This window comes from Cryptomeria japonica, chromosome 10, assembly GCF_030272615.1.
Source record: "Cryptomeria japonica chromosome 10, Sugi_1.0, whole genome shotgun sequence".
NCBI lineage: Eukaryota > Viridiplantae > Streptophyta > Pinopsida > Cupressales > Cupressaceae > Cryptomeria > Cryptomeria japonica.
The window spans coordinates 244,687,322-244,708,214 of NC_081414.1; positions in this window are offsets into that span (position 1 = coordinate 244,687,322).

The window sequence follows — 20,893 nt, forward strand, 5'->3', positions numbered from 1 at the left end:
AAAACATTCAAAACTAGAAATTAAGCAAACCAAAGGTATGATTTGAATGCTCCTTCATGCGGCTCCATTGTTCTTCTTTCCTCTTCAAATGGTTTGGTTGTGGATCTCACCTACAAGTGCATACACACAATTGAAAGCAAGTAGACAAGATTTTTGATCAAGAGTATTAGAAATGTGATTGACTAGAAATTCGAAAGTCTGATTACCAATTAGCTTTGATTGATGAAGATCATCCAATTTATAGAAGAATTGGAGAAAAGACAAGATTAGCATGATTCAATTCAAATGGAAATTGCAAATCAATTATGTCAATTATGACAAATTATGACAAATTATGCACTTTCTATGCAAAATTTGTTGATTGATAATTTATGACAAATTATGACAACTTCTATGTCAAAATTGATTGATTGTCAATTATGACAAATTTATGACAAATTGTCATGTCATTTCCATGAATTTAGGAGAGAAATAGGAGGAATTTGAAATTAGGAATTAGAAAATTAAGAAATTAGAGAATTAAGAATTTAGGAATTAAGAAATTGATAGAAATTAGAAATTAGGTAAATTAATTAATAATTTGTCATTTATTAATTAATTCACAAAGAGGAATAATTAGCCAATTAAATGAACATTTAATTGCAATGAGAAGACTTAGGATAAATAAACAATTTATTAATCCTAAAGGAAGAAATGACACACAAGGTTAAATGATGAAATCACGAAACCCTAGAAGACGAATTAGCAATGCGAGAATGACAATTAGTTCTTGACAAAGGATAATTGATATCGATTCGATTTGATTTTGGATTGATAAATGACCAATGTGATAAATGATTTGATTGATAAAATGCGCCAATTGACGAGGAACAATGACTAATTGATCCAAATTGACACGATTAAGAAGGACGACGTTCGATGACAAATCGATCGCGAAATGACAAGATTGACAAAAAGACAAGGATTGATGACAAAATAGATTGCAAGACGACAGGATTGAAAATGACCACGATTGATGACAAATCAATCGCAAAATGACAAGATCGAACATGACAACGATCGATGACAAATCGATCGTAAAATGACAAGATTGATAAGAGGACAACGATCGATGACAAATCTATCGCAAGATTGACAGGAGGACAAAACCCTAATTAGGATTGACGATGTCCAAGATGATGACAAATGAGCACGCACATTGATGCAATAGGATAAGATCAATCAAAATCATGACTGGATAGTGTTGTCGACAAGACCAAATTCGAGAGCGAGATAAATGAAGAATGTAGAAGAATGACTCGATGTTCGCAAATGATAAAAACCAAGTACGAATCATAGGAGAAATGTTAATGCGACGCAAAAAACCTAAAACGAGGCAATGCGCAAATGTTAAAGTATGACTCCGCAAGCGTTGACCATTTTTAGGTGTCTACAATGACTAAAACATTCAAATCCAAAACTATTTTTAATCAGACCATAAAATAGATATAAATATAAATTTAGGTTGTCTAGTTTCTGATTACAGCTGTTTGAAGCGTTTGGAATTTCCTGTGCAATAGTTTCAATTCAATCATTATAGACATTTGAAGCTATATAGATGTTTCAAGCACCAAAAACTCAACCTTGTAGAATATTAGTTTTTTCATAAACATTTAAATTAAACAAAACCAATTCAGAACCATCTTCGCACACTGGCAGGAACTAAGCTGCCTTGCAGCCCTTGTTTATTATACTTTTGTGTCTCCATGAAGAGAATGCAATAATTTATTGTTCTCTAAATGCCAAGATAAGTTGTATTTGTCACAATTATAGTACAAAGTGCGGGCCCTGATGGATTTGCAGCCTACTAAAAGATCTATATTAGTGTGCTAGTTTTTTTGTTTTAAAGATCATATATGCTTTCAAATACTTACACCATTTCTTATATATTTTGTTTACAGATGCATTGAGTCACTTGTCTTCATGTCGTGAAACTTTAAATTTATGGGTCGTCCAGTGTAAAGTGCGTTTATGGATTAAGATGAATGGCAGTGGAGAAATTGGCCCAGGATGTTATAGCTCCCTTCAACATTCTGTGGAAGAGTTGAGAAATTATCATGTGAAGTGCGTGTGCAGCCCGCGTATTGAAAGAGTCAAGACAAGATAAAAAGAAAAAATTTACGAGTAAACCTACGCCCGACTTCAAGAACAAAAATGTAATTGCTTTGCCAAGCCTTACATTCAGTGCAGTACGACCCACCTCATTTCTAGCTGTTGGCATTAATTGTGCAGATCAGTCAAATCGAAATTCTTGCCATCTTACTCGGAGGGGTGTTATAAATCGGCTGTAGCTATTCTAGCTCCAAAACGGCATGCCTCTACATGATGCTGAAGGCATACCATTCATGTCCAAAATGTCCATGAGACCGATGAGACCGATGTCCTGGGATCCACAGATGACATGGAGGTATTTGCTGCAGCAATGTGGATGATGTTGCCTTTTTGCGTGTGATGGAAAAGCTTGCTTGCGGTTAACATTTCCCCAGTCGATGTCACGGCGATGCGATAGTTACATTTTTGGTAACCGGCTTTATTGCGTCGACGAGTTGACTAACATCGACGGTCACGTGTAATGGGCACGGTTTTCAATTTTTTTAAAAAAATGGCCACACGGTTTACATTTTTGGTAACCGACTTTATTGCATCCACTAGTTGACTAACATCGGCGGTCATGTGTTATGGGCACAGTTTTCAAATTTATTTTTTTAAATTTTGAATGAAAACTCGATTTTGCGAAAATTTTGGATATATTTCATATGGGAGCTGCATGCAGAACGTAGTGGAGGTAGAACAAAATATTCGACGGTGTAAATCCATGTCGATTGTGGCATCACAATGTCCCTGGTTGAATCACTGAGCGAAGGAGTTGCGCTTCCATTGGATTTATAGGTATGTATTGTCAAAATATTCGTGGCTCCGAAGGGGAGGATAAAAGCTGACCACATGCATAATGCGAGTTGTTTGGGTATATTGTTATTTCCTGTTAACATGCGGGGTTATTCATGTGCAGGGAGGAGGTATCGTAGCGCACAGGTGGGTGGTACGATTGAAGATTGTTGTGTAGGGTTATGGCAGCATCGGTAAATTCAAACCCTAATAGATAACGATTGTTTTATGATTCCTTTGTCAACCCTGTGTTTTCGATTGCAATTTTTTATATCATTTTTGTATCGCAGAGGTGGTTGTGAGTGTGCCCTTGAAAGGTGTCAAGAGGACAACGATTTGGGTGGAGGCTTAGGCAGTTAAGGTAATTTGAAACCCTAAGACATTCAATAATTTTTTGTTTTATTTCCTATGTCATTTTGTGTTCTGTCTGTGAAAATTAGGCATCATTTTGCAACATGGTCATGTTAGGATACCAAGGTTCGTTGTCTATGGGTTGGCAGAGTGAAGAAGATCTACAAGATTTTAAAGGTATGTATATTTCCATAATTATATGTGTCAGTTTTCCATAGTGAGCAGAGCTCTTAAAGATGAAATACTCGTTCTTATACACGCACATTAAAAGACAAAAAAAAAAAAACAATCGTCAGTGTGTGTGTGTATATTGCTTCATATTAATATACATATATATATGGGTTTGGTAGGCTACGTATATTTGGCTCATTGTTGAAGGGCATCTGATTGTTGAAGGCTTGATTTGGTTTGCTTTGTTTGTTTGTGGTTGGGCGTGTGCTAGTATGTGTGTGTGTGTGTGTGTGTGTGTGTGTGTGTGTGAATAAATATACACACAGACGCACACACACACACGCGCGCGCGCGTGCGTATATATTGAAAAAGGTGATGTAGATGATCCTCTGACCCTGCAATTCAACAAACATGTCCTCTGCAATATAGAAGAAAACGACAGAATAAAACATAGACAAAAAAAACCATGGAAATATTATGCTCTGTTTTCATTATTCTCAGCTGCGCATTAGATCAAAAAAAGAAAACCTAACCCTAGCGGCCTCTCTAACCCTAACGCGATGGTATACATCTATTCTGGCTCCAAAACAGGCAAATATTCGACATAGGCTGAAGCTATTTTGACTACATATAGAGGCAAACAAGAAACACAAAAAAATAATGCAAACCGTGATGATTTTAAACAAAATCCAAACCGAAATAGGAAAAATATGAGTTATAGAGGCGGCTTTCAACATACCCCAAGCTACAGCACGATATAGAAAACTGTAGTCCCATGAATCCCCCTTCAACAATGAGTCAGAATAGATGCAGGTTGCTTCAACAAGGAGCCCTTCAACAATAATGTTTTCGTTCGCGCATTAGTCTTCTTTTTTCCATGTTAGGCAGATAAAAAAGGCGCCATGTTTGCTATCATCAAACAAATAGCATATCAACTCCTAATTGTTAGCAAACAACAGATCAACTCCTAAACAAGAGCAGGTCATGCACAGTCAAGGAATTGTTGCATCAACCAGTCAACAACCTGATTTTCATGAGTTTGTTTGCATCAAAAGGCAAACCATAACATGTAAACGAGGTCAAGACCATGTAAAAGAAGCTCAATTTGAAACAAAACATGTTACCTCACTTTCTCTTTCATGTAGCTATTAGGTGCCTGCCACATGTATTTGCATATATATTTATTCTTGGACATGTATGTTGATGCATGTCATTGGTACGATAGGTCCATTTTGGAGCCAGAATAGATGCATCCCATGTATGTCACTGCATGTCATTGGTGCAATCGCATTTTGAAGCCATAATAGACATTTCTGACACAAGTTGGACACACCTAATCTCACTTGAAAACTGCAGAAATAAACATATATGCAAATATATGTGGGAGGCACCTAATAGCTATGTGTATTGTGGCTCGACAACGGACCTATCGTAGAAACGACATGCATCAGCATACATTTCTGAGACATCCATACCATGCCAACTTGTCGTGGCACTCAGACCCACGGTATGTGATGTGGAGTTGTAGTAGAGTTCTCGGATTCACTCCTCGAGGCCCATGCGAAATTATGTGGACATGTCGAAGGGCGGTTGCGATATTCTTCGTGGTTACCAATGGTTTATTGTGCATAACACGCACATTAAAAGCTTGCAAATGAAGGAACCGCGTTTGGACGACATCCCAGCAGGAAGAAGAGGCCACGGGCTGCAAAACTTGGTAGAAAACCTGAGAAAAGACTATCACGAAACTCAAGTTAGTCTCACAGCGAGACACCTCTATTGTAGCTGCAAAAAACGGTATGGGGGACTAACACCCCATGTTTGTGGAAGGTTTTTAATCGTAGGTTTTGCATTTGATGGCTTCTTTTGTCTAACACGGCTTTGTCAGTCTATACGATTTGTCTATTTTGGAGCCAGAATAGACACAACCTCTCGGACCATTGTTCATGTACGGTTTATGATTTGATGTAGCTAACAGAGGTAACGCCAAAGGCGCATGATGCAATTTACAATTGGAGTTGGAGTTAGTCAATAACAAGGCTCGAGAATAAACAAATGCTACTACGTGTTAGTGACATGTTATTCAATTGCAGTCGTTGAATGTAAAATATAGTGTAAAACGTGTGACTAAGTTGCGTGTTAGTCGGACCATAGCGTTGATTCCGAGTTGGAATAGAGGCGTCTGTCCTTGAGCACATAACAACAGTACCAAAATAGGTGGCTGATATACACAGCTCTAACACTATAGAAAATTGACACATATAATTTAGGTGATATATATTACTTAGTGGTAGTTTATATTGAATGTTAAAGTGCATTTTCATATATGATCATGTAGGTTCCTTCTATGTCTTTTGAAATTCATTTACTTCCCAATGTTGACTGCCACTAATATTAGTTATCCATGCAGGTTGTTGATTTTCAAGGACTTTTGAGCAGTCCCCTGGCAAACGTCTAGACATTCCCAAGTTGTTGCTCTCTCTCCCTTCTTTAATATTGCTTGCACTATAATGTCCCCTTATTAATAATCTTTGGGCTTGTGCAAATTTTTGAAAGGGGCTTGTTATATATATATATATATATATATATATATATATATATATATATATATATATATATATATATATATATATATATATATATATATATATAGTTTGTTGTATATAATTTTTTTATGCAATAGAAATGTATGTATAAATTCCAGTTCTTGATCATGTAATATTAATGTCCTTACTTTTACTGAATTTGATAATGATGAAAATGAACAATGCAATTGGCTGATGCCTTATATTCTATGCTATAGATGCACCATATTAGACAATAAGATATTATTTTCCAACCTGAATGCAATATGATTGTTATTTATGGATCTTTGAGTCATGAAACCAATGTTGAATGTATGAACCTGAAATCCTGATTCTTGCGAACTGTGTTATAAATTTTTATATATTTTGTTGATTTGCATGAGAGTGTTTATGTTCATCCTAGTGTATTTGTATATCTAGATTATCGATGTTCGTGATATTTGAGAACTACATGTGTTTGATGATCCAACTCTGATTTGAAATGCTATTTGGGGTTATGTTTCAGATGTCTCTAGTTGGCATGATGAAATCCTCACGTGTCTATCCTTCACAGTGTTTTTTCTTTTCTTTTGGGAACTTAAGACTACATTATTAATAAATAATAATATTCCCATATCAACAAAGAGATGGAACCTTTAGAATAGATACTCATTTCAAAAGACATGTGTCTTCTGAATAATGAATTGGAGGTCTCTGTACCCATTAATTATCGTCAAAGACTTTGTTAATGTTAATGAATCCTTGTGTATTATGTGACATAGAGTGACCATCTTAATTGTTGCACACTCGTTTTACACCATCGATTTTGCAATTAGCGGTTGCGATTGACTAACCTGTTGCTAACACGTTGTAGGAAAGGTTTGTTTTGGAGCTAGAATAGACGCAACTAATGCATTAAACGTGTTTTGCATCCTTCTTTATCAATCCTTAACAAAGTCTATTTTTTGTGTTGTATTTTGGATGGGGAGAACACATGAAGCCTTGGCGATGGATCATAGTCATCATTTCATTGCAATTGCAATGAAATATGTTCTATAGCGGAATGTCATGAATAGTCTTTGGCTAAACTGTTAGTTGGGTTGTACATAACACAACGACATGCTGACTTTATATTGCAATGTGGTAATAACCGATCATGTTTTGGTTGTGTCATTTGTGGTGAATGTGTGGTGTTATTGATAGTGTGAAGAATATCAATTGAATCTTCTTCTTTTTTTTCAGTTCAATCATGTCAATTGTGTTGCGAAAAAGGTTGAGGGAAACTATTGATCTTGATTATGGGTTACTGGAGCGAAAGGCAGATGATCTCCTGGGAGTTGGTCATGTTCGCTTCCTAGTGACACGTGACATCGGCTTGCCTGTAAGATAAGGTGTTTTAATGGATTATGCAACATGTAGTATTCCTTGGTGTTGTCACTGTTTAATGCTTGTGACTGGAGATCTAATTTGTATACCCAGGAGAGAGTTGGGCTTTCATATGCGGGACCAGTTTGGCATTCAAATCTGAAAGATTCGGGCGTTGGGATTTCACATTTGGGAGTAGTTGAGGATTCAAATCCAAAAGAGTCTGGAGTTGGGCTTTCAGATGCACGACCAATTGGGGATTCAAATCTGAAAGATTCAGTAGTTGGTCTTTCACATCCAGGACTAGTTGAGGATTCAAATCTGAAAGAGTCAAGAGTTGGGATTTCAGATGCGTGACCAGTTGGGGATTCAAATCTAAAAGATTCAGGAGTTGGACTTTCACATCCAAGACTAGTTGAGGATTCAAATCTGAAAGAGTCAGGAGTTGGGCTTTCAGATGCGGGACTAGTTGGGGATCCAAATCTGAAAGAGTCAGGAGATGGGCTTTCAGGTCAGGGACTAGTTGGGGATTCAAATCTGAATGAGTCACGAGTCAAGTCTCCAATTTTGAACCCATTGTCAAGTTGGCTTCTTAGTGATTGTACAACCACACTGGTAATTATTTATCATTGCATTATATTTTTTTCCATCATTGCATGGCATGGTTGCTAGAAGTTGGGACTTATAAGTGGAAATGTAGATATATATATGGGCATAAAAAGCATCGATGATGTGTGCTATTTTATCTAATAGCATTATGATAGTGGTTGTGCTGGTGAGGAAGATGAGGCCATTGGAAATGTAGATGAGGGCGATTATACTGATGATCCAGGCGGTGAGAGTGAAAAAGGGGATGTTCGTAGCGAGCACGAGGTGAGCATAGAGCAGGAGACTGAATGACAACGTGATTCTATCAGTGCTCACAAACAGGAACAAGGAGGAGGGGCGAGTAACAAGGAGGTCCACTATTAGTCATTATATTTTGGATTATCTTTATAATGCTTGATTAGTGCAAAATTGAATGTGATGTTTTGTCTCTATTGGTTGTGCACAGCAATAGGCCAATCACAAAAGAGAACATATTAATGACAGGTTGCACTACTTTTGTCTCTTCTGTTATTGTTCCGACAATGGAGGTCGTCAGCTTTGGGATTTGGGGAGGCTTAATATGCATAGAGCTAGAGAACATCAACTTCCATTATTGGAGATTGCACGACATAGTCGTGAACTGTGTGGTAGTGGACAACACAACGCGAATCATATGAAGAAATCATTGATGCAATTGAAAAAGAGGGAGTCTAATATCGAATACCAAATGGGTGTACAACACAGTATGCAAAAAAAATGTGACTGGCCAGGTGTGCATGAAATATGGCAAGAAAACATGTGATGATCTTCCTACCGAAGGGAAGGAAGATATAAAGGAAGCAATGAGAGTGTATGACAGCAGTCCGGTTAGGGAGGCAAGAAGGAAGAAGGTTTTAGAGTTACTGGAAAGAAAGAATATTGCAACAGAGGTAATTTTTAGTGATCGTATTGTTTTGTAGTTTATTAAATTCCTTTAAACATTTGAAGAATGTCTTATTGAGCTATCCTATCCTACTGCCTAGAGTTTAAGTGATAGTGCAGGCCATGGCGAGGAGGTTCTGGCATCGAAGGCTAATCGCGAAACAAATGTGCCAGTGAATGAGGTTGCATCTGTTTCATTGGGGAAACAAAAAAAGAAGAATGTTGCGGAAAAAACAAGGCCAACTTTAGATCTTGAAACAAATGAGGGTGCATCTGTTTTGTTGGGGAAGCAAAAAAAGAAGAATGCTACAGAAAAAACAAGGTGGACTTCACATCCTGAAACAAACGTGCTAGTCAATGAGCCTGCATGTGATTTGTCGGGGAAGCAAGAAAAAAAGAATGTCGTAAAAAAAACAAGTCCGACTTCAAATGAGGCCACACATTTATCATCGAAGGTGATTGTCTGTTGGCATGTCCATATGTGTGTTTTCATTGCATGGTATGCTTTGCACTCCACTGTGTAGTATGTTGACTATTTCATCCATGTCATTATAGGTCAATTTTGATGGGGTCCATGGAGGGAGCATGGAGTGTCCCATGGTATTGGATGACACGAAACGAAGTGTGCCCAAAAAAGCAAGTCGAAAACCTCGGTCATCTATTAGGTATCAGTCTGTTTGGTCGAAGAAGCTGAAGGAGACATCAAATGAAAAATTGGGTGCATGCAGTGGCGAGAAGATTGTGGAGCAGTCTCCTGAATTGGAGAAGACGACGGATGATAGGAACAAAGAACAGTCAATGTAGTTGCCTGATGACACCATGTGTAGTGTTCCCCAAAAACCAAGTCCAAAATCTTGGACGTCTATTAGGAGGAAGAAGGTGAAGGAGACGACGATTGAAAAACTGAGTGCATGCAGTGGCAAGACGATTGCAGAGCAGTCTCCTGAACTAGGCCAGAGGTTGGAGGATAGGTGCAAAGATGAACAGGTAATTTGTGGTGCCATTGTGCATGACATGTAGTGCTATATCATCACATGGTGTGTTATACTATAGAGTAACTCTTTTTTGTATGCAGTCGGTCGTGGTATTGGATGAGAAACTTCAGAAGTCTGTTTGGAGGGAGAAGTTGAAGGAGACGTTGAATGGAAATTTGAGTGCATGCAGTGGTGAGAAGATTGTACAGGAGTCTAGTGAATTGGGGCAGACATTGGAGGATAAGAGTAGAGATGAACAGGTATTGGGCTCTTATTTTGCATAACAGGTGGTGAGAGGAAGTGTCATACTGCAGAGCATTTTTTATGTTGTTGTGGTTTGTGTTCGTTATCTGTGTTTTGTTATTGCCTTAGTCGTGTAAAATTCATCGACCTTGGTCCAGTAGTGTTCGTAGGCGTATGGGTTTAATGTGTACTTACACTCCTATACAACGTGTCACGTTTTGCAGCATAATCTGATAGAAGAAAGCATTGAGAAAGAGTCTGGGCGAAATGATGATGGATGTACAAATGCAGACCGTGACCGTGATGGGGGCAACGGATCAAGAGTGAGATATTTTGGTACTATTGTATTACATTACCATTAATTTATTTGCCTATTTTTGATGGTCAAGTATAAATAATTCTATTTAAGAGACCACATCCACTCGTTACTGATGCAGGCAACCATGGAAGACAAAGAAGAGTGCGCCAAAGAAGATACACCATCAACTACCCTTTAATAACTTCAGAAACCTATCTTTGGTGTGCAAATTTTTTAATAATGATAGTGGATGGTAGAATAAAGTCGATGATAGTTGTTTATTGTTCAAGTTTTGTTCAAGGTCTCTTACTTATTGCATATGCATAGGTTTTGTTATTGTGTAGCAATAGGGTTCATGCAACTCTCTTATGTATACAGATCAAGTGGAATGTTTGATTGAAATTGTGAACCATGTGCTCGTTCCACTGTATCTTACGACAATTCAATATACCATTGTTATTGTTTGTTTTTGAACACTGAATCTGAAATGAATTAACAACAAAAAAATAACAAAAAGAAAATCAATTAAAAAATAGCAGACTTGTGTTATAGTTTCATGGCAGATGTGTAATAAGTTGGATGCAGGACGATGAGTGGTGAGTGATGGAGTTATCTTCCCAAAACATGGATTCCCAATTGGCAGGTAACCTGACACCCAAGTGCCTAGTTTAGTAAACATGTTAACCTTAGTGAACACGTTAACTTTTGTATTGTACATAATGTTATTCATGCAAAAATGCAACAAATACCTGTTTGTTTCGTGTTGGCATAAACTATTTTTTCCTACATTTTTCATGTTGTCTTTCCTACCTATCTACTGATACTTATTTTTTGGCATTGTTTGTAGGGATGGCAATGGGAAGAGCAGGGACAGGAAAAAGAAAGTGTGTTGAAACATCTGTTCTGGAGAATGGAGTTCTTGACATGAATTCAAAGGTGAATGGACCGCCTGATGTTCTCACCTCCGATGGCGGTTTAGGAAATTCTGCAAGACAACCACCACCACCATTTGCAGATTGGAATGATGGGATGGACAAAATGAAGTTTGATGCCATGCGTGTAGAACTGCTAACGCAGAAGGTCGAAATGGCCCACGCTAAAAATGAAAGGCGGAATTTGATTGTTTCTAACCTTGAATAGAGATTCACTGAAGTGAAAAGGAGATGCACTAAACTCAATAAAAAATTCATGGAACTCAATAACAAGGTCATGGACTTCGACGATAAGAATATGGACCTTGAGCTGGAAGTATGTAGACTGCAAATGGTGAATGAGAGACATGAGGTAGTGTGTGAGGCGTGCGCTAAAAGAAGCAAAATCATAAGTGACCAAATGGAGGGCATGCTAGATGTTTGTGCGCAATGCGCTTAGTACTGGAAATAGAGGTACGAGGAGGTGTCTTCCTCTGTAACCAATGAAGAGGATGGGAATGATGTGCCTCCCCTTACTCAAACCAATGGGGGAAACAAAAGTCATTTAAATACTCAACCTCTGCCTCCATAAGAGGCTTCTACTATTACAAAAAATTTCTAGATGTATATTGTTGACCCCTGTTGAATAAAGCATCAACAGTGGTGTAGACTATTTGTAACCAGACATATTCTTTCATTTAAGAAAACACTTTGTATGCTTCATGAATGGTTATTTTCAATAAATGTGATTGACTTCACTTAAACAACTTCAATGGTTAATGATTGGTTTCTTGTACACTTTTTCATGCTTTCTGAATGGTTATATGTGGCTTTTCTACATGTCTTGTATGATGAATGGTTTTGGTACTTGTCTTAATGACTTCCGAATCAATCTTGGCAAACAAACGGGAATGATCAATAGATCAAATTCCCCTGCACTTTAGGCTTCGCTAAACCAAGGCGAGCGAACCTATACTAAAACCTAAATCTGTAGGTTAAAGGTTTTTATATAGCGGATTTAAAAGAACCAATAATTGTATGATGGAAATTTTTCTTAACTTCCACCTGCTTATAATAGTTACTTATTGAAGACTGAAAAATGCTTATTTATAAATGAAGGATTGTAAAAGATATGCTTATATGAATTTAAAGTATGCTTCCTTAATTTAATGAAGATTGCTCTGAAAATATCCGATTTAATCACGTCAAATCAACAAAAGACCTGTGCCTTCATTCCTAATTAATTTCACACCACTTCAATTGAGAAATCCTAAGTATAACCCTGGAGACAATTTTGATAACTTGTTCTTATAACAAGACCATCAGTTCAAAGGAGTCTGTATGAGTTATAATCTGAACATAATATGCATTTTAGTCTTATTGAATTTAACTTATCTTTGAAAGACCAATAAGACAATCTGAAGTTTGCCAATCAACCCTTCAAACTGATATTCAAAATGAAAAATAAACTAAATCACAAGTACATAAGATAGCACATCAAATTAATCTAGTTAAATAGATTCATCACAAGGAACTGGTCAACCAATTGAAAGGTAGATACCATCAGAGATAAATAAATACTTGATTTTTATATTGAGAATGAAAGATGAAATCAGTTGGTCTCAACACATATTGTCCTCCTCCAACTTAGTATTTCCAAAAACAACTTGCATAAGTACCACATAGGATATTGTCTTTAAAAAGCAATAGAAAATGAACACTATCCCCTCTTTCTAGAAAGATCCCCTACATATAAATGAGGATTCAGTTCCATAATGAAAAGGCATACCCTTTCATTTGGAATCCAACTAACTAAACCTAACTAAAAACTAAGAAGATAACTAACTAAACTAACTTGACTACTGGACTCATTACATAAAAGCATTTGAAAATAACAGTTTGAAATATTTGGGAAAAAATTTAATCCTTAAGGGCCTCGCCACATTTCTGAATATGCTTCAAGTACTCTGCTAATTTGTAGGAGTCTGCATCTTGGATCAGGTTCATAAAAATGATCTCCCATGTGATGAACTTTTCCATCTGTTCCATAGTCCCCTTTAATTCAACACCATCAATTTGGGCAATATCGAGGGCAGCATTGAGAAGACTTTGGCACTCTGAGATCCATTTGTCTTTGTCTTTAATCTCTCCATTCTGATCAATCAACTCTGGGAAATGTTGTTGCACTATCTGTTTACATTCATCATATTCATATTGTAACTGTTCATCAAATTCATTGTGTTTCGACAACAATCTTTCTATCTTTTCAATTTCGTTTGATTCTACTTTGGCCATTGTCCTATCATGCAATTTAGTTCCCAATTTATTTTGAATCCTATTATGCAAAATTGCATTGTCCACATTCTTCTGAAAAACCATCCATAAATCTCCCAGAAAACCTTGTAGGGTCTCAGATCTTTTGGTTAGGAATACAGAGGCAGTATCCGCCCTTACAATTTGCATTTATCTAAGTAACTTTTTATTGTCTTGTTGATGGAATTTGACATTTTATTAGCACATATAAAGTCTCCATTGAAGATTGGAAGCATCAGCATTCATGTAGAGGAGCTTAATTTGCATGGTTTTCAAATTTGAGTTATAGGCATAAGCTACCCCGACAAGACCGCCTAGTCAAAACAATGGAAGGATCTACCAGTGTAACCAAGACCGACCACTCTGAAGGAGAGCTAAAAAGAAGTTCATAATGGAAGGTGACTCAGTGCGCTGATCTGAGGAGATGACTTTATCAGAGCGACCTTCACTGAGGAGAAATCATGAAGAAGGGTTCATCGGCATAACATTCACTATCGGAGGCATGAGAAAAGTGTTTTGTCGATAGCTGATGAGGCTATCGGTATAACTTACACCAATGAAGGAGAATTCGGAGTGGATACTTTGAAGTCATCGAGATATCGAAAAGTGTAAAAGATAGCCACCCCGATACCCGATAGAATGGATATCATGGCAGATGGAAATGAGGTTTCATCGGGACAGCCTACACTGAAAGAAGTGACTAGGAAAGTAACAAGGTGAAGTCATCGAGATAACATCGACTAATCAGAAGAAGACATTTTCTGCTATGCCGATACTCGATGAGGAAGCTGAGGTAGTGATGAATACTAAGAGGGGGGGTGAATTAGTATACCGAAAAACATTGTATTTAAACACTTAAACAGTCTAGTGATAAACCGGTAGAACAGTTTAGCAGACAAACCGGTTAACACAAATGCAAACCAAAATGCAAATAAGACATTCACCCACACGGACAATAACACCATAACATAAGATATTTGACGTGGAAACCCAAATGGGAAAAACCATGGTGAGATGCAACTCACAAGTAACTATCTGCAGAATAGGAACCAGACCGGTTAAGGTCATACAATGTTCTTTACCAGAATAGATCCTGTTAGGAATCTCAATCTCTGTTAGGAGATAAGTTCGATCAAAGACTACCTTGCTAGAGGATTTTGGATCCACAGATGTGAACCACCTTGTTAGAGGATTTACAAAAGGATTTATGGGCCTACCCGGTTAAGGGCTTTAGACTTGTCAAAGATGTGAGTAATCAACAAGTGATTGATCCAGCAAATAGCACAGATTGCTTGTTTAGATCCACTATGGCTCATAGCTAATGCATTTCAGCATTACTTCAGTCTTCAGTAACTCACACTTAGTTACAGCTCACAAAAACTTGATCTTCTCTGTTAAGATCATACTTACAAAAACTCATCAACCACCTTAAACCCTAGCAACTCCTAAAACCCTAGACATGATGTCCTTATAAAGGAATCTGATTTCATGTCGGTCCAATAGGTTTACAATCCAAATTTCTAAGTTCAATGAATCTAGACATACTTGGTAACACGACACAAAAAGCACCACTAGAGTGTCGACACCGTCAAACAATCGGTGGATGGTAACTCATCACAAAATGTCGGTTGGTAACTCATCACAAAGTATTACCAGTTTTCAGTTTGACAGAAATGAAGATTGGGAAATATGTGTTTTGCTGCTTTGATCCCTCATACCACTTGAGATCCACGAATCGCTTGGGGTCAACATACCGCTTTAGACCGGTAAACACATTCTGCAAAACACTGATAGTCTAAAGACTATAATACATCATACCGGTTGGAACAAATTCCAGTTGAGCTTTAACTCATACATATAAGAATGATCTCAATGCAAGTGTGTGTCCATCAATGACAATCACTACATAATCATCAAAAATGCCAACAATCTCCCCCTTTGGCATTGATGGCAACACTTAGGAAAAAAAAAATTGACTTCTAAGTGTTTTACAACAAAATCATGCCATAAGAAAAATTGCTCCCCCTAAGCATATACACTATCCCTTTAGCTAACAATACAATGTATAACTATTTGCATATAGAGATAGACGTGAAGATATTCAGAGCATACATCAAAATTTTAATACTAGAATAACCAAAATACTTCTCCCCCTTTGCCAACAATGACAAAGTACAGCTGAATGACCCGTGTTTTCATTTGGTATTAAAATAATAAGAGTTTATGACAATAAAGAATAAAACTTGTCAAAAACTGATTTAAAGTCCTGCAAAAATTGTTCCATAGATAAAGACCAGGACTCAAGTAGGGAGGTGGCTACTTCTTTCTCTGTCTGCATCTGGGAGACCTGCTAGATTCCATGGCATCTATTGTGCTCATCTCTTGAGTCACCGTTAAGGCATCCAGATTGAGATAGCACTTTTGAAGTATTTACAGGCGTGGGAGTAGAACTAGTTGTAGTTCCTGCAAATCTCGTGATCGGGTACTAATCTCAAGCTCTATTCTTGCAGACTGGATATGAAACCATTGAACGGTTTTCCCATAAGCTGTGAAAGAGTCATATGGCAGCTTGAAGGTGCTCATGTATAACTGCAAGTCTGATTGTATCTTTTGCTTCTGTACAAGCACATCATCATAGAAGAGATGGGGTTGGAAAATCTTACTAAGTAGTAGATTCCCCTCATCCAGAGCATCCCTTATATCTTTTTGAGCTTTTTGTAGATCGAACTAGAGCTCATTTAGCTTCTTCACCAGAGAAATATTCAGAGCTTTTTGATGCTCTTTCTTGGCATTCACCTCTGCTACCTCTTCTAGGCTATGCACCTGATCATCCACTACTGTGCATAGGAGCTTCAATTGTGCCAGTGATGAATCAATATTGGGGAGGTTTGTACTGGGTATCAAGCCGGTAAGAGTGTCCACCGCAGCTTGGATCACATCTTGCTCCTTTTTCCTCCTTATCACTTCAAGGTGTTCTTGAGCAACCTTGATGCTCTGTAGCAGCTCCATTTCACTTGCAGACTGGAGGTCAATAGGACTGGTGAGGTCAGCCAGTTTGGCTTGACTACCGGTAGCCTTTGGAGTCTCCATCTGTGTGCTCTTTGCCGCTTCTACTTCCTTGTCCTCCTCTGCTTTCTTCTTCTCCGCTTCTCTTCTCTTTTCTTCTTCCTTATCCTCCTCTACTTTCTTCTTCTCTCCTTCTCTTCTCTTTTCCTCTTCCTTATTCTCCTCTGCTTTCTTCTTCTCTGCTTCTCTTCTCTTTTCCTCTTCCTTTTCTTCCTCTTCCTTCTTCTTCTCTGCTTCCTTTCGCTTCTCCTTTTCCTTTTCTTCCTCTTCCTTCTTCTTCTCTGCTTCCTTCCGCTTCTCCTTTCCTTTTCTTCCTCTTCATTCTTCTTCTCTACTTCCTTTCTCTTCTCCTCTTCCTTATCCTCTTCTTCTTTCTTCTTCTTTGCATCTTCTTGTTTCTTTTTCTCTTCTTCCTCTTCTTTTCTTTTCTTCTCATCCTCTTTTCTCTTTTCCTCCTCTTTCCTTTTCTCCTCATCTTCTTCCTTTTTCTTCTCCTCCACCTGCTTCTTTACTTCCTTCTGTTTGTCCTCTGCTTGCTTTTCTACCTGTTCGGCCTGCTTCTCCTATCCTGTTGCTTCTGATGGTGTGCCCTAAGCAACATCCTCTTCCTCCAAAGCATCGACATCAATAGTGTCTATAGGTTTAGTGATCGGGTTTCCTTCATCATCAAACACCTCATCCGGCTTTGTTATTGTTGGTTCTTGCTTAGCCTTTTTGTTGGCTTGACGCATTTTGTGCGTGTGTACAGCAGTTGTCATATGTAGATGAGTGTCCTTTTCAACATCATCAATTCTTCCTTCTAGTAACCAGAGTCTTCTTCTTCTAGTGAAGAAGAGTCCTTTATTTTGATTGATGACTTCAAACAGCTCAGAATTGGACAGGTCGGGAAAGTGTTGGGCAAAAAATTTCTCCCTTATTTCCTATTCCTTCTCTATGGCAATGCGCCATTTATTGTCTAAGGACTTATACAAAGAATCTGGTGTCTCAGATCTAATTTTTGAAGGTGATCGATCATTAGCACACAAATACTTAATAATTTCTTGCTCTACTTCTTCCTTTTCTTCATCATTAAAATCATCAAAATGATCTACCAAATCATTTAACAACTTTCTCCTAATATTTTTTATTGTTCTTTGACAATGTGTCAAAGGCTTGCAGGAAGAAATATCAATATTTACCGGTGCAGATGATGTCGGTTCATTCTTTGTCTTTTTCCTTGATTGCCTTGTCTTCTTAGGCTTTTCCTTAGACATAGTTTCTTCTGAGTCCGATGAATTGTTCTTAGTCTTCCTCTTCCTCTCGAAGACTTTGGCAAGTGCCGCTTTCGGTTTCTTCTTAGCAGGTGACCGATTGGTCACTTTGGGACTAGATGGAGTAACCGTTGCCGATGCTGAAGGCACTGCCTTCCCTTTCTTTGTTGAGGGTTCTTTAACCGGTGTCACCCTTTCAAGATAGGTGTCAGTTCTCTTTGCCTTTGGATCAAGAGGCGAGGCAAGTAGGGTAGAAGCATACCCATCCAGCATATCATACATTACCTCATAGCCCATAGGCTCCACTTCTTCTTGTCTAGGCTCGACCGCCTCCATTATGCACACATCAATTTTGATGATGAAGCATATGTCCTCCTGATACTTCTTGACTATATCACCGGATATCCTTATCCTTTGGCTCATCTTATGCTTGAACTCATCAAAGTATTTGTTCAGCACTTCCGGATAGCCGGTTCCAACCGCTTGTAGACTTTCCTTGATTTGTTTTGTCACCGGTTGATCGGCATACCACTGAATGTCACCTACTCCTAGAAAGTAGCCTTGGAAGTAGAAGAATAACCCTACCAGTAGTTGTCCAAATTTAAACTTTAGTGCATTATCCTATTTGATCGACTTGAGGTTCAATAGGAGTTGTCTATGCATACAGGTGCATAGATCAAATGATGCATCTTCTTTGATCATCCTATAAGCGGTATTTACCATTGCAGCAGATACAGAGTTAATTCTGCTGGCATGAAAGGTCCGATATCTTATCACCATACATGCATATTTCACCAGGTCATCTTTGATGGAATTGACAGTCATTCCATGTGAGTCGCTCACTGAACCGGTGAGCTTGGTTATTTCGGTCTTGATGACCTTCCTTAGGGCTGGCACTTCACCGACGTTGCAGAAACCGGTGACGGCATGAATAGCTTGTGGTGTGATATCATGAGTTCTCTCAAGATACATCTTATCACCATGAACTCTGCTCAGAATGATTCAAATGTGGTCATCTGTGAAATCCTCTAGGAAGTAAACCACATTATGAAGCTTCTTCTTCTCCAGTACATTATACTCCGGTTTGATCTTTATCCTTCCCACAAAATAGACCTAGCTGGGAGTGGATTGCAAGAGACCCTAGGTCTTCAATTTTACAATCTATATAATCAAAAATGCCTTCTTCCACTATTACTCCAGCAGGAACTTGTGACAGGGCATTGTATTTGGACTTACATTGAATGAAGTTAACAGAATCGACAGGTATACTAGAGCTAGCATGAGATGTGGAAGCCATGATAGAAACATAAAACTTGAGAAATACCTTTTGAAAATCGAGAATTTAGGGCTTGTAGATTCTATTTTGCCTCACACTTCGTCGATTGCAAAATCACCACTTTGAGTTCTTCTCTTGACCATTTGCAATTTGCTTCTGAATCTCCTTTAAGGTTACTAAATTTCTTTGAATCGCAACACAAATCACTTTTTCTTTGCTCTGCTCTTGAAAAAAAACTTCTTCGCTTGAAAAATGATAGTGAGAAATGATTTGAAAAATCCTTTTAAGCATATTCCTCACCTACCGTAATTAATGCTCCATCATTAGGGCATAAACCCTAATTTGCCTTTTACTGTTTCTGATCTTTTGTCAAATGACAGGTATCCCATACCAGTTAAGGTCTTTTACCGGTGACAACCAGGGGTTCTAAGCATTTCACCGTTTTCTCCCCCTAAGCTTTTCTGATGCTTAGTTTGTCGGTTCCGTGATTTCCACACTAGGTGCAGAAACTGGTTCTTCTTGCAACAATACTAGTTTCTTCTTCCAGGTTTTGTTCATATCCACTTGAACAGTTTCAACATCAATCGTTCCTTCCGGAGTGACCGGTATATCATCCACTATAATCTTTCTACTTTTGTAGAATCTTGCTGAATGACCTGATTTGTTGCAGTGATAGCAAACCATTCCAGGTGCTCTCCAAGGTCCATTATTCATGTTTCTATTCTTCCTTCTGCATGTTGCAGCAGTGTGATCATGACCATCGAAAATCCAACAGTTTTCTCTCCATCTGGTTGTCGCTTGATACCCACCGCTATGCGATTGATGATTATAGGTATTAAACCAGTTGGGGTTCCGGTTCACAAAAGATTTCAGACCAACTCCTTGAGTCCTCTAAGGATATCTTCCAGTGTTGTTCATGACAAACCTGCATTTAGATGCTCTACGCCCAAACTTGTTGCATGCATAACAATTACCATTGAACTTATTGGATCTAGGTACATTGTTTATAAAGTAAGGAAAATTATTATAGGCTTTGCTCCTACACACATTGGTAGTATGTCCTTCTTTAAGACAGTTAAAGCAAACAGGTTTGAAGTTTTGCTTACCTTTACCTTTGAATGTCAGTTGCTTCTTTGATGCTTCAGCATTTGCACCTGAGGTCTCATCTTCCTCATGACCAGAGAAACCAAGTCCATTGGTATTCTTCACCGGTTTGGCCGATTCAAGCTTTTTCTCTAGCTTAACAGTACTCTTGCTGAACTTAGCAAGTATTTCCTTTGAGTCAGAGAGTTCTTTGGAAATAGTAGCATTTGTCTCCATCAAGTTTGCATTCTCAGAGATGGCTATGTTCAATTCACCTTGTACTTCTTCTTTTTCCTTTCTTCTCTCATGAAGGTGAGTAGTAAGTGCACTGATTTCGTGCTTCAACTTGGAGATCTTATGATCTTTTTCCTTCACCAGATCTTCAGTTTTGCTCCAGTTCTCAAGCTCTTGACACATTCAGATAGTTAGTCCTTCCAACTCATTTCTCAGGTTGGAGTTTGATTCATTCAGCTTTTCTACTTCTTGAATTAGGGCTTCCATATCCACTTCATCAGAAGAACTATTTTCAGATAGCTCCATCATTTTTTCAGCATGTTCTCTCCTTTTTTCTTGAGAGGCCTTATATTTTACCAT